Raw genomic sequence first — 14,597 nt, 5'->3', positions numbered from 1 at the left:
GTATTGTTTGGTACTATTTTCTGTCTATTAGTCGCATTATTTTGAAAGCAAGGCCAAATTCCAACAAAAATCATTTCAACAAATTTGCGACAGCTTTGAAGTTGTGTTGGAAGTGGCGTTATCCTAGCTAAAAGGCAGATAATTCACTATAAGGATTTATATGCATTTTGCTGCCACAACATTTAACGTACGACAAAGCAGAAATTATTTTACATGCGCTTACGTATCAAAATAGTATTACTTGCTGTAAGCTATTACCCGCAATATCAAGGTAAATTTTCAGTTTGTCTTCATTATGATTTAAAACGAGGAAATTGATCCTATTTAGGTATTTCATTAGATCAACAAAGTAGACATGATTAGTGTTGAGAATTTGTTATATCTCAAACAAACACAATATTCAGGAACATTAGCATTATTTTGAACTTCAATAAAGCATATATGGACTGATGGATGACAGAGTTGTTTCGTCCGTGTCATTTATTCTTACAAACCATACCTCAGGATGTAGTGCCAGTAACGTCTCAGAACTCCTTCAAGCACAATCTGAGCCTGTTTATAAAGAAAATTAACACCATCCAGTTTATCTGAGATTGATAGACCCTAAAGCAAATGTAAGAGATAAATATTACTGAAAACATATTTCAATGTACGCGCGCCACTGAAAAATACTGTAGCGGTCATATAAAAAGGCGATCTAATCAATAAAAGATATTCTGAACGAAAATTCAACAAGTACAGAACGAGAGTATTTACTCGGAAAACTAGTATGCAGGGAGAGAAATTAGAAATATCAGCAAAATATATTTATTTTGATAAATAAAATATTGATCACGACGATTATTTTCAATGATTACATTAAATAAACTGTAAGCAAAACTATTTTATTTATGATTGATTTCAATGATAAAGCTTAAGCCTAGATAATATATTCGTCTAAAACAAGTATTGCACGTATATATACTGGGGTTATAATTTTTCCATGATTGTAGATGATAAATTGCAGAATTCCCGCAGTGAAATGTGAAGATGTCTCACACCTTCAGAAAACAACACAAAAAAATGCAGGTAACTATACCGACAATTTAAAAGATACATAATGAGTTCAATTGCAACAGAAAGTGTAAGACGATTAATATGAATTTATTTCAACATTATATACAGCTATTAAGAATAATGAATATAACAATTGCAGAAGGATAGAATTGTGTATTCGACATATCAATACACCCGTGTTTTATATTTGAATAATATTTTGTCAAGTGTTGTTTTGTAGTTTATGTACCAGACTGAAGGACATAATTAATAATGGATACTAAGTGAACAATGTACTACACTAAAAGCTCTATGTTAGAATCATCAATCTATGAAAACATACCAAGTCCATCAGAAACTCAAATATCATGAGTTTGTATGCACAAGTAAGCTCTAAAGAAGGTATACAAAACGTTTAAGATGAAATCTAATAGTGATAAAATAGTATCAAGTAGTAGTTAAATAGTTACTCTACTATGTTTTGTTATTTATAGACAATGTATGTTTCTTAAAAATATTTTATATCATTATAGTATGTTCATATGCTATTAATTTTTCTAATTTAATTATAATATTCCATCCAATCTTCTGCAGTCATATCGTCAAACTATGTTATAATCCCTTCTTTTTAATCTAGTCATTAATATCTAATATTTAATTTTCAATAGACATAGACCCATATAACGAAAAATATATTATATATCTGTATTATGACCTTGATAGACCATATATGTTAACTTGTACAAGCTTGTATTGTGGAAACATGCTAAAGTAGATATGAAAGACAAAAAATACAATGAATTAGTTATTATGTCTTATAATAGATTATAGGTTTCAGGTTCATAATACTGAGAGTTTTGAAAGAGACAACAATGAATGTTGTTGACTGCTGTTAATTGGTTTCATTTTCGTCTAAGTATTCATAGTGAGAAAAGATGAAAACACACGATGGACAAGAGCAACGTTTTAAAATACAATTTAGTGAATTAAGAATGTCCCAAAAACTTCCCTTTGATATAGAAAGCGAATTTCGCTAACAATATGTGAGCACAGTGCTAGATAAGATAATAGTTAAGGCTTGTCAACAAATTCAGATACGATTATTCATGTTGAGCAAAAACATAAATCTCTATTAATATTCCACTGCTAACAGTGTATTTAGTTATATTCAGTTCATAAATATTCATTTAGACACCTTGTCAGAATGTTAAGAACTAAAATAACATTTGAAAAAGATAATATATAAGCAGAACATCACTATTAAGATATATGCAGTTGGAAAAATTGTTATTGGTAATTGTAATTGCTAACTGTATAAATTATTAATTGTTATTTGCAATTATATATAAAAAAATATTTATATTAGCATATGTATGCAAATTAGTAATACTTATTGATAGCAAATTAGTAATTGTTGAAATTAATGGCATGCAAACTAGTAATTGTTACTGGTGATTGTATTGAAATTAGGAAGTGTTATTAATACTTGTACACAAAAGTAGTAATTGTTAAAATAATGGCACACAATTAATAAGTGTTACTGGTGATTGTACAGAAGTTACCAAATGTTATTCATAATTATATATAAATTAATGGTTATGAATGGTAATAATTTAGATGAAATATTCGTTGAGAATATACTATTACTTTATAAAAGTAGCCACGTAAAGACCTTCAAATAAAAATTATAAATAAGTGGTATAAAAACTATATTAAATGGGTCTTACTGCAATTCAGACAAGGTGATACCTTAATGAACAGTTAGCTCACGATCCGCAAATTTATACAAACGGACAAAGAGGTATATCAATTACGAGTTAGACACGAGCTGCAAATGTCCCTCCAAAATTATTCAAAAAAAAAGAATAGTGTATGGAATTGAAACCAGTGGGTAAAGTGGAAGTTGTGGATACTACCGATGCTGCACAAATCAATTGTTAGCTAAGAATGAAAAAGGAAGGGTTGCGATACGTCACTGAAGAATAGTAATCTGAGATAGAAAATCAGGTGCTTCTAAATGGATTATAAAGGAACCTTTATTCCATGTTACATCTAAGGTGGTCACTACTTATCACCTAGTTAATATTACTGTAGATAATACTGAAACCTGCATTCAGATGATTTAACTATAATACTAAAAGGAAGAATCACTGATGAGAATACAGACCATTAGATAGAAACGAAACTGTATCATAACGAGAGGTACAAATAATTTAACTTTTAACAAATTTATAACATGCTGAATATGCTTTTCTCTGAATTAAAAGCGAAAAATGAGAATTAACAATAAGCGAACTAATTATCAATTCGTAAAGATTGATTCTTGTTACTTTACGTCTAGACAGATCTCAACCTGCATGAAGAACCTTTTTACACGGATATATCTGAATAGATAACAAACAAAAAAAACAGTTCTCCATACGTATCCATCATACCAATAAGTTATGTTATTTGCTGTTGAATTAAACTTACATGCTGTTTCTATATTTTTCTCAGCTAAGGATGTGGACTATTTTCAATTACATGTTTTTCTAAAGAGGATCTGATCTTCCAGTAAGCGAATTTATTAGAGCACATGCTGTTAATGAGTCATCCGACACCTTGTAACTAATGATGTCATTGAAATATTTGAATAATAAATGATTTTTGTTATAACATTTTACATTCATACGAATTTTCAGATGATATGCTGCTTATCGGTCAGCTTTCATCTTACATTACGATATTTGGATCCAAATTCCCAAAGGAACTCTGGAAGGATCTTACTCCTATTAATCTGAGTAGTAATTTCAACTTTAAATCTGTAATGGTGCAAGATTTTGTAGAATAGTGCTGTAGATAATTGCATAGTACATTATTTTGTGGTCAGCCTGACATGTACCAATTAAGACTGATCTATTGGCTTGTGTCAAAATAAAGTGTACACGGAGAAGGATAGACTCTGCTCTGCTTGGGGCATGAAATGACTTTCAATTAGGACACGCTTGTTTTACAGTTAGGAACATGTGAGAGTGCACTCTTAATGTTATGTCGTAGTCGTAAGATGTCGAGGATTGAGACAACCCAGTATATATTTAAGGGAATTGTAGTCCGTTGAAACAGAAATCGTAAAGCGATATTTTCCGAAATTTTTATTAATAAAGGTGGACTAGAAATATTTAATCTGTCTTCGTTGGGAGTGATAAGAATATTGGAGGGTAAAGTAGCAATCCTAATTGTCTATGCTAAACGAGGGGGAGTTGGTGTTCCTGGCCGGAATTCAGGGTTTTAGAAAAGTTCCCCTCGTAGAATTAGTCAGTGTAATTTTTTTCTGCCAAAATAGGAATGGCTGAAAAACTCATGGAAATTGAATAAATAATTTCTAACGTTAAACAAATTGTCCAAACGGCAATGATATCTGGAACCTTTAGAGACTCGTATCCAAGGAAGGACAGAGGGAATGTAATTCTCTTATTAGAGCTTATGAAATAACAAGTATAATGGTTCTTTCGAAAACTTGGTCTTAGTTCTCCTGTAGAGTCTTATGCATGTAAGTGCATATAACAGTTTTCCTTTACAGTTTGATAAAAAAAAGGATCTTCATTTTAAATTAATTTAATTTTTAATGTTCACTTTTTAAACTTTTTTAAAAAAAATTCCTATTTCTTCTCAGAGATTTCTGATAGCCCAATGCATATTTATAGGTTACCGCATTTGTATGGGAAAATATGAACGAGTTTTGGGATGGAATACGGCTCGAACTTGGGAGTGCAGTATATACTTCCGACAAAACGAGTTCATATTTTCCCATACAAAGGCAGTAACCTTTTTTATTATATGCTCACTTTTTTAATTCTACCTAAGGTTTAATTATATAAACACAATACACTACAAGAAACAACGTAAATGAATGTATGCCGCATTCCGAACTAAATACACGAGCGCATAGTCATCATTACACAAATCAACATTATTACTGCGCACATAACTCCGCCCAGATAAATTTGAACTTAGTCGCACGCTCGACATAACTTTCGAAAGAAAATGGCGTGTCTAGTTAAAATTGAAATTTGGAGTCATATTATAAATGAATGTGCATTGCAACAACCTTTCCATTTGATCTGAAATGAATAGATTTTGGGTTTTTTCTCGATTCTAGAAAATTTCGTGATTATTGACTGGATTTGTATGTGACGATTCCACATGAGATACATAAGATTTAATAAGCTAGGGAGAAGCGTGTTGACATCTGCAAATGTGTTTCTGTTTCTGTTATTGAAAGTTTGAAAACATAATGTGGGGAACATATTAAGTCTTTCAGCTGCAATTATCAAAAAGACGGTATGGAATTTAATGCTTATTTCATTTTGAGTGCAGTAATGAGGATGCAATTATACTTATCATCAAAATTACAGCACAATTTCGAAATTTGTAATCCAGATCGAAAAATTATGACATGGCTCATGCAATACGAATTTGCAGAATTAAGAAAATACATTTTGAGGAAATTCAGGATGTAAAACTGAAGTATATTTTATTTTGCCATTCTTATCACCAGCTAAAGAAGAGAGTATATGACTTGTCTCTTGTATGTTATTTTTAAGGACATTATCTTGCGTCTGTTATATAATGTAGCTAGCCTAAATCCGTAACATTGTATCAACTCGGAATGCGCCAAAGCAGCTGGTATGTGGCAGTCCACGAAACATTTTTTTAGTTCATTCAGAAACAAATTTAAACAACCACAACGTAAAGAGCCTCTTACGCGAGTGTACATGATTTGTGTACAAAATCAAAAGTGCTGGCGTCTGCGTCCATTGTTTGTTTATAATAGAAGGTAGTTCCTTTATGCACGTGAATGCGCTATTTGTATTGTCGCGCGAGTTCAGTATCGGGTAATATTTAACAATTCTGACAATGTAAAGTTAACGGGGGAAAAAATGAGCATATAATAATGACCTACTGAATGGGCAGAATGAGCAAATTGCTTATGCACATTGGCCATGCACACTCTTTGCTCATTCCAGTTTATACAATTATTTTAAAAGAAACTAGACGTTATATCACCGAAGCATGATAATAAAGAGGTGAGATTAATATATGTAGAAACAATCAGTTTCCCAATATCGATCTTTGTGTTACAAAGAAGTACATAAAAATCATGCTATTTACACTTTTGTGTAAGTCACTTGTAACTTGAATCTTCAGTCTGATGTCTTTGGACTGAAACTTATAACACCGGATTAATTTGAATCTGTTTTAATTATTTCTGTACAATTCTCACAGCTTCAAACATGAGATAAAGGGCAGAACAAATTATATAAAAATGATGAATTAAGCACTGATCCACGCTTTCCAACTGATCAAGAGGGCTTAGAAAGAAGGTTTCCATATCTACTCCCAGATGAAATGAACCGCCATGTACAGTTACTTAAAGGTGAAAGAGAGGTCAAGCTTGTCTGTAGTTCACGGGTCGTACTTTGCAGATGACTGATAGGACAGGACTGAATGAAGTTACACTGGTCAACAGTGAAATCATTACTGACTTGAAAAGGCCCTAATCTGTAGTATTTTGGTGTGCCGAACACGAATATAACCGTGAAAAATTTGTATTGGCTCTCGTTTTGAAGATATTCATATACCTCATTTTCTATGTTTCACTGTGTAAATTTCTCCAGTAGGACTGCAGCAACATCCGGAATAATGATGTAACATTGCATAATACCATCATGCTCACATCATCCACAGTTGATTGCATCATTTTCTGATGCAATGCAATACTAATGCCATGCGGCTGCTGAAGTAAGTTGACGTCAGCAGTGTACTATACATGTGTAGGCCTATTATACTAATGCCAGGCGGCTGCTGAAGCTGACGTAAGCAGTGTACTATATAAAGCCCAATCAGATAGGTTCAGCATTTAAAATATTTTAGACGTTGTGCGAGACAGTTCAAGCTACTGTTACATAAAACTTATTATTTTATCCATTTACGTACAATAAAGAACAGTAATGCCTTGAAAGTGTGTTAATACCGCGGACAATTTTTGCTATATTTGTGGGGAAGTGACTTTTGCCAACCAGAAGAAAAGTATCAATTCTCAAGTGAAGAAGGCATATCATCTTTACTTCGGATGCAAGGTTGGTGACCAAGACAAGCCTTGGGCTCCGCATATATGCTGTGCTACATGTACAACACAGCTTTCACAGTGGTTGAATTGCAAAAGGTCATCAATGCCGTTTGCAGTCCCAATGGTGTGGAGAGAGCCAAGCAACCACCTAAATGACTGTTACTTCTGCTTGGTTCCTCCTCTTTCCGGCGGAATAACGAAGCGAAAGAAGTCGAGAATAGTCTACCCAAACATTCCGTCTGCATTGAGACCAGTTCCACATGGTGAGGGACTTCCTATTCCAGAACCTCCAGCAGAATATTCTCTTGATTCATCTGACGAAGACAAAGGTGAGTCGACCTGTTCTTCTCCTGGTCCATCAGCATGCAGTGATCCAGATTTTCACTGTGGTGCATCATCAACCCCACACAGAATAACACAGGAAGAACTAAATGACCTGATTCGTGACTTGGACTTATCAAAGAACAAGGCAGAATTGCTAGGATCAAGACTCCAACAATGGAATCTTCTAGAAGAAGATGTCACAATTACTGCATATCGAAAGCGCCACCAGCAATTGGAGCCTTTCTTCAGAAAGGAAAGTAATCTGATATTCTGTTCCGATATTGAGGGCCTCATGAATGCTTTAAAAATCACTCATGACCCACAAGAATGGAGACTATTTGTGGACTCTTCGAAACTGAGTCTCAAGGCTGTGCTTTTGCACAATGGAAACATTCTTCCATCTATTCCAGTAGCGTATGCTGTCCACATGAAAGAGACATACGATAACTTAAGGCAGCTACTGAATTCCATTGAGTATAACAAGTACAGCTGGCACCTCTGTGGTGATTTGAAGGTAGTTGCCCTTTTAATGGGACTGCAGCAAGGATATACAAAATACATGTGTTTCTTATGCGAGTGGGATAGCCGAGCAAGGGAAATGCACTACATGAGGAAGGAATGGACTCACAGGCAGAATGTAGCCATTGGAGAGAAGAATATCCAACACCCAGCTCTGGTTGAGGCTCAGAAAATCTTGCTACCACCCCTTCACATCAAACTAGGTTTGATGAAGAACTTCGTGAAAGCCATTGACCGGACTTTGCCAGCATTCCGATACCTGCATGAAAAATTCCCTCGACTCAGCGAAGCAAAGATTAAAGAGGGAGTTTTTGTGGGTCCTCAGATTCGAGAGCTTTTCAAAGATGACCGGTTCAACAACTTGCTGGAAGGTGACGCGAAACAAGCATGGAATGCTTTTCGCCTAGTTTCTACAAACTTCCTCGGAAATGTTAGGGCAGAAAACTATAAGGAACTAGTAGAAGACATGTTGATGAAGTATAAGAAACTTGGCTGCAATATGTCTCTAAAGATTCACTTCCTTCATTCCCATTTGGATTTCTTTCCTAGCAACTGTGGTATTGTTAGTGATGAACACGGCGAACGTTTTCATCAAGATATCGCAACAATGGAACAAAGATACCAGGGAAAATGGTCCACTACAATGCTGGCTGACTACTGCTGGACACTCCTCAGAGATGCTCCCGAACAGCTGTACAAGAGACAGGCGAAGAAATCTAAGATGTAGTCAATGACTTGATTTTTTATAGGTAGGCTATTACAGTTGACCTTTTACTATTGGAATGCATTTCGTTATGTAAACATTAATTTCTTGCAGATTACAAAAAAACTAGAGCCAATTTTGCAATTTGACTGTCATATTCGTGTTCAGCACATAAAAATTGATAAGAATTGACTAATTTTATTTCAGTAACATGACTTTTGTAAAAATTTGTTGTCCAGTGTTATTTATCGTTTTTCAATAATGGAATGTAAACAATTACATAAGCTACAGTAGGTGGAGGATTTTACACGAGTGTCTTTGTTAAATGAAATGTATGGAACGAATTGAATTAGTAAGGACTGTTGAACCATTTAAAATCATCTCAAATTTACGATGGTATTACATGTAAACACCGATTTTACTCAGTAAGGACCGTAAAATTAATAAACAATTAACATTAAGTTACATTCCCTAACGTTATATATTATCATGATATAATTCGTACTGGAATATATACATCACAATAGCCAAGTGATAGATTCATATAATTAAAGCAGATTACACACATAAATGAAACAACCAAAGTATTTGCATAGACTTTGTAATTATGTTTTTCGACACCAGACGCTTTCTTTCAAGCGCCAATATGTGACGTCATGAGTTCAAATTTGACGAAACCGATCACAGGTTCGGAAACACGTCATGCCTTGATCGCACTTCATTTTCAATTAGTCTCAAATCGAATCTATACGTCAACTTCATGCAAGCACATATTTATCTGAAAACAGAGAGTTCCACCAATCAAAGGATACTAATACTTGATACTCTATGACTATGGTTTGTCGACTGTCAGCAAAGAAACACTGGGTTAGCTTTTACGTCCTTTTTGTTTTAAATAAAGATACTAATTTTCAAATATTAGTGGTTTTTTTTCACTGTCATATCAATGTGTCACAATTTTGTCGGTCCTTCAAGGAATGTGTTTTTTCCAAATATTATAAAAGCTACCAAGTAGTTAAATTTATGTGTAACCTATTCCAATGTCGACTCCCATTCGCACGTTCTTAGTGGCAATCGTCAGGCAAAATACAATCTGAGCAAGCCACACATTCTCTTTCCCCAACTAATATGTCCACTGTCCTCCTGGTGGCTAACTTACAAATCCTGAGTGTCTCAGATTTAAGACTCTCAAATTACATGGATGAGTGGAGTCTAATTTGTATGGTCAGTCTGTCGACTTTCTTAGCACAGATGAAAAATGGATGCTACCAAATTTAATGAACCACAAGCAATGCCATCATTAAAGATATCAGAGATTTCGCTTCCATCAGGATAACATATTTCAGTGTCGCCCATCACGCACAAAATTGCTATTTAATGCGAGTAAGTAATGTCGGACGCAATCACAGCACACGCGAGATACAAATTGCAAGTTCTTCTCTATAAATATATGTAAAAGGATGTTTGTAACTCGCATTTCTGTAGATATAGCACAGTGGAAATAAGCATTTCCTAATTTATTCATTTAGTATAAGAAAATGCGCACTATACAAAACAGAGTTCATTTTAAAGAGTGGAAATCAGTTAAAGCGTACAGTTAGTGTTTGAATTTTGAACTGGTCAATATCTCTGGTTATCAGTAATTTGCCGTTACCTTATCTATGAAAGAAATACAATTCAAAATATTATATATCTGCCCATAATAATGTGAATTGCCTCAGTTTATACACTTGAATGACATGAGTTATACTGTCTTCATATATGGGTCTATATATTCGAAGTTTGTATCAACTACAGAATCCACGAAAACTGGCACCAGGCTAACAATAATCAATTCCATAAAACAATGTCCCACCAGTTGTTAGGTAAGCTTTTAGCATTTCCGAGGTCTTTCTTGGTATGCTATGCTACAAACTATTTATAGCCCTGTGGTTCATGGATTAATATTATGAAAGAGAGAGAGAGAATATGTTATGGTTAGGCGTAAGGAATTCGCGGATGTGCGTACAAATATTTTGAGAGAAACATAAATGACGCTCCTTACATCACAGATACATTTATGACGATTTGAAAAGGTTCTACCTGTGCGTTGCTGAGGTGAAAAGATGCAGGTTGAAACGATGAAGTTCGTCCCGTGCCATATATAAACAACATGTGAACATCGGGACCTACAACATGTTGGCCCTTGCAACAGGCATAAAATACATAATACACTAATAAACATTCCTTTTTGTGGTAAGAAAGCATAGGTACCATAATGAGCTTGTCACAGAATTAGGCAAAGAAATAATTTGGTTTTGCCTTAGAACTATTCGACTATTTCTCGTTGTACATGCGTACAACGTTATCTAGGGTGAATACGTGTTTTGCCAGGTAAGCGACTGTATTAACATGTACCTAGCCAGAGATTACTTGTGACGAGGTAATATTACTAACATGATATGCAGGGGTATTCTATCCTGACTTGTGCTCACTCTCCTATGGATTTAAGTAAGATCAATTTCTAACACCGACACTGGTCGTTTTGGATCACGTAAAGGAGTGTACGCTCTCCATTGCTCTCCAGCCATAGGGGTAAGTGTTAAATTTACATTTTCATTTGATATGACAAGCTTATTCGGTTTGTAATGTCTTACCGCGTAATAATGCACTTATTACAACGCAGATCTGAACTTTGAATTACAAGTCACTGTTAGAGGTTAAAGTATTATATATCTAGAGATTATACAGAAACTATTATTATCACCAATTTGGTTTTATTGTAGCTGATTGTGACTGTCGCTGTGACTGTGTTTGTAGCTGATTGTGTCTGTCGCTGTGAAGTGTGATTGTCAGTGTGACTGAATATGACTAGAGCTGTCTGAAGCTGTCTAAAGTTGTTTAGAGCTGTCTGGAGTTTCCAGAATATTTAATGCTGCGTGCTGTCGATACGTATGTATGTATGTACGTATGTCTGTGGCACGGACGTAGACGTAGCAAATTATAAAGGGTGCTGTATGCTGTCTGTACGTATATACGTATGACTGTACACGTGGTGGATTCATAAAGGGTGCGAGCGGCCGATAAGAGTGTGGGCCAACCCAAGGAATCGTGCGACTGTACAAGGGGTCTAGAAGCATACGTTTGGATAAATTGTTGTTCCATTGCATTTTTATATTCATAAGATTATTTTGAATCTTAGTTGTGTTCATAAGATTATTTTGAATCTTAATACAGTTCATATTCGAGATTATGTGAATCTCTCTTATAGTGTAAAATACTGTTTGAAGCGTATCTGCAGTCCATGAGGTTTCTTGGATCTGTACTTCATATTCATTTAATATTTTGGTGTATTTTCAATGTGTGAATGTTGTGTAGAGTGATTTGAGTCAATCGTATGTTGAGAGCGTGAGAGATTCATTGTATTTTTACATCATATATTTTTCTTTATTAATTCATTTCATAAATTTCCATCTTTCTCACATTGTGTTTGTCTTATTCATTTAGTCCAAAACCCCACTCGGTTTCTATTCTGTGACAGAGCTGATGAAAACCAAAGATTTTGATTCCTATTTTTCTTCTCGAAATCATCGGTAATAAAAACTAACTTCAGAAACTTTTAATATTATTCACTCTAGAAGCACAGCAGCTGTTATGCATGGAGCTCATTATTCTAATAAATGCAGGTGCAAGTCCTCAGAGGCGTTAGCCGGAATAAGGGACGTTTCAAGCCACACCTTATGAAACCGCGAAGAAACAGCGACCCAATGGAAGTTGCTTGCATACATTCTAATGTACTCACATTGGCTGAACCAGAGACTTGAACCCAAACAGGCAGAGTTGAGATGGAAGTGATCTACAACAATGAGTGTTTTAGACAGTGTTTCTCTTTACGCACAGCTGTGCGTCAGGGACGCACGCTGGAGATAAATGACGCACACATTTTGTTGCCGTGCGTTGTTTTTGACGCAAAGGATTTTCATAATATGATCATGATTTATTTAATAGCCAATGCATTGAACGATGGATGGCATCGTATATACTTCGAGTATAGGCATTGACTGGTTCCCCGCTTTGTTTGCTCCCTGCCTTGCGCTCCTCTATTCGCATAGCAAAGTGCAACGCAGGGAACATATAAAACAATGAACCAGACTAGCTTAGGCAATGTTATGACCGAGTAGCTTCCCCTAATATCGCGAGCTTCTCCATCGAGCTATGCAAGCTGTCATCTAGATGTTCAACCTCAAGGCTTGTTGCACTAGAAAGTGATCTCCAGATTAAAACGTCATGCACTAAAAAACATTAGCGAAGAAAGTGAAAGAAGCAGAACATGTTGGTGTATTTGTATGTTTAAACAAAGAGAGAGAAAGAGAGAGAAAGAGTATGTTGTGCAAGTTGCAATATCCTATTTCAAGCTGAAAAAGTAATAGTCGTATGAAAATTTGTCAGTACATTTTTGACCCCCACATTTTTTATTTGACCCCCAGTTTTGACACCAAGGGGTTTTTTGTACCCTCAATTTTACACCCCTGGGGGACACACTGGTTTTAGACCACACAGCCACACCCACACCTTAATGTAAACAAGCTTTATATGCGGATAAAAACAGGTCGTAAGCTGTAGGATGCCTTGCTTGTTCTAATGACTACTCATTCACTTGTTAGTGAGAGTAACCTATAAGAATATAAATATCTAGACGCAAATGTTTCAATTTTACAATTGAATAAACACATGTATTCCAACTATCAACTGCACCGAATGCGTGGTTATTTGAAGTGATGTTTTAGACATGGAGAAAGAATAGTATAATACAGATTGAAAAATGTTTTATTTTACTGAGATTCGAACCAGTGTCCACGAAATACGGCACCCATCGCATTGTCTACACACGTCAACTATTTTGTATATCTTTATATACCCCTTGATCAAGTACACATCCTAAAACAAGGATGCCACAAAGTCCTTGTTATAGATATTCGTGCCTAGAAGACAGACCCACTTATCAACCCAGCAATTAATTATTATCTAAGTACATTGTCACTCCGGATGCCTAACAGAGCGGAAAATGCTATCACATGATGGTGCAGGGGGATGCGTGAAGTGAATTTGTAGACATGTAGAAAGAACATTATAATAAAAGTTAGAAGATTTTTCATCTATACTCTACCTAGATTCGAACGTAAGTCCGAGAATTACGGTACCCATCGCCTTGCCCATACGCACTCATACCCCCACGATAAACAAACATCATCAAAAGTAATTTTATCAAAGTACACAGGTACACAGTCAGTCCGGATTTCATTGACAGAAGTCAAGATATTAACGGATTATTATAGTGAGTTACAATTATACAACGCATAAAGCGTATATATATATATATATATATATATATATATATATATATATATATATATATATATATATATATATATATATATATATATATATATATATAAAATACAGAAATGTAGCTCGTATCGTCATGAGTTAAAAAAACCTAGTTACTTTCGTAATTAGAGCATGCGACATAGGTAAGAAGTGTTTGGTTGTAAAGTATAGTACTAACAGAGATGCATCCTTTTATCACGCTGCATCATTCTAAAATGAACTGTACAGACCAAATTAATTCTAACCGAAAAAATATCAATAAATTCGCATCAGCATGAGATATAGGTCAAAAAGATCTATTTTTGTAATAAAGGTGAAGTAATTATTAAGGTGCTTCACTTCATCAGGTTCATTAGTCTTGGTAGTTCGCATATAGCATGCCAGAACCCAACCAGTTAACTAAAACCAGTATAAGGTGATTTATGGCTCAAATTGACGTTTCATTTATCTTAAGGATGTGGCATTGAAAACAGTCTACTGTGTGCAGATCATGCAACGTGATAGATTTTGTATTGATACTTTTCTCTTGACCTGGTGCCA

At 34.9% G+C, this 14,597-nt stretch overlaps 1 protein-coding gene across 6 annotated transcripts in view; it reads right to left on the bottom strand.

Annotated features, from left to right (window-relative positions):
- Nucleotides 1-14,597, bottom strand: part of LOC149781625 (sodium- and chloride-dependent glycine transporter 2-like) — an 87,033-nt gene that overhangs the window by 31,687 nt on the left and 40,749 nt on the right. For all 6 annotated transcript variants that reach the window (XM_089935675.1, XM_089935679.1, XM_089935678.1 and 3 more), the window contains exon 2: nucleotides 500-552. The gene's annotated coding sequence lies outside the window, so the exon portion shown is untranslated. The remainder of the gene's footprint in view (nucleotides 1-499; nucleotides 553-14,597) is intronic.

The sequence above is a fragment of the Sinohyriopsis cumingii genome, chromosome 15, assembly GCF_028554795.1.
Source record: "Sinohyriopsis cumingii isolate HCF-2022 chromosome 15, ASM2855479v2, whole genome shotgun sequence".
Classification (NCBI taxonomy): domain Eukaryota; kingdom Metazoa; phylum Mollusca; class Bivalvia; order Unionida; family Unionidae; genus Sinohyriopsis; species Sinohyriopsis cumingii.
The sequence above is the reverse complement of the archived record's forward strand: the minus strand, read 5'-3'. Positions and strand labels throughout refer to the sequence as shown.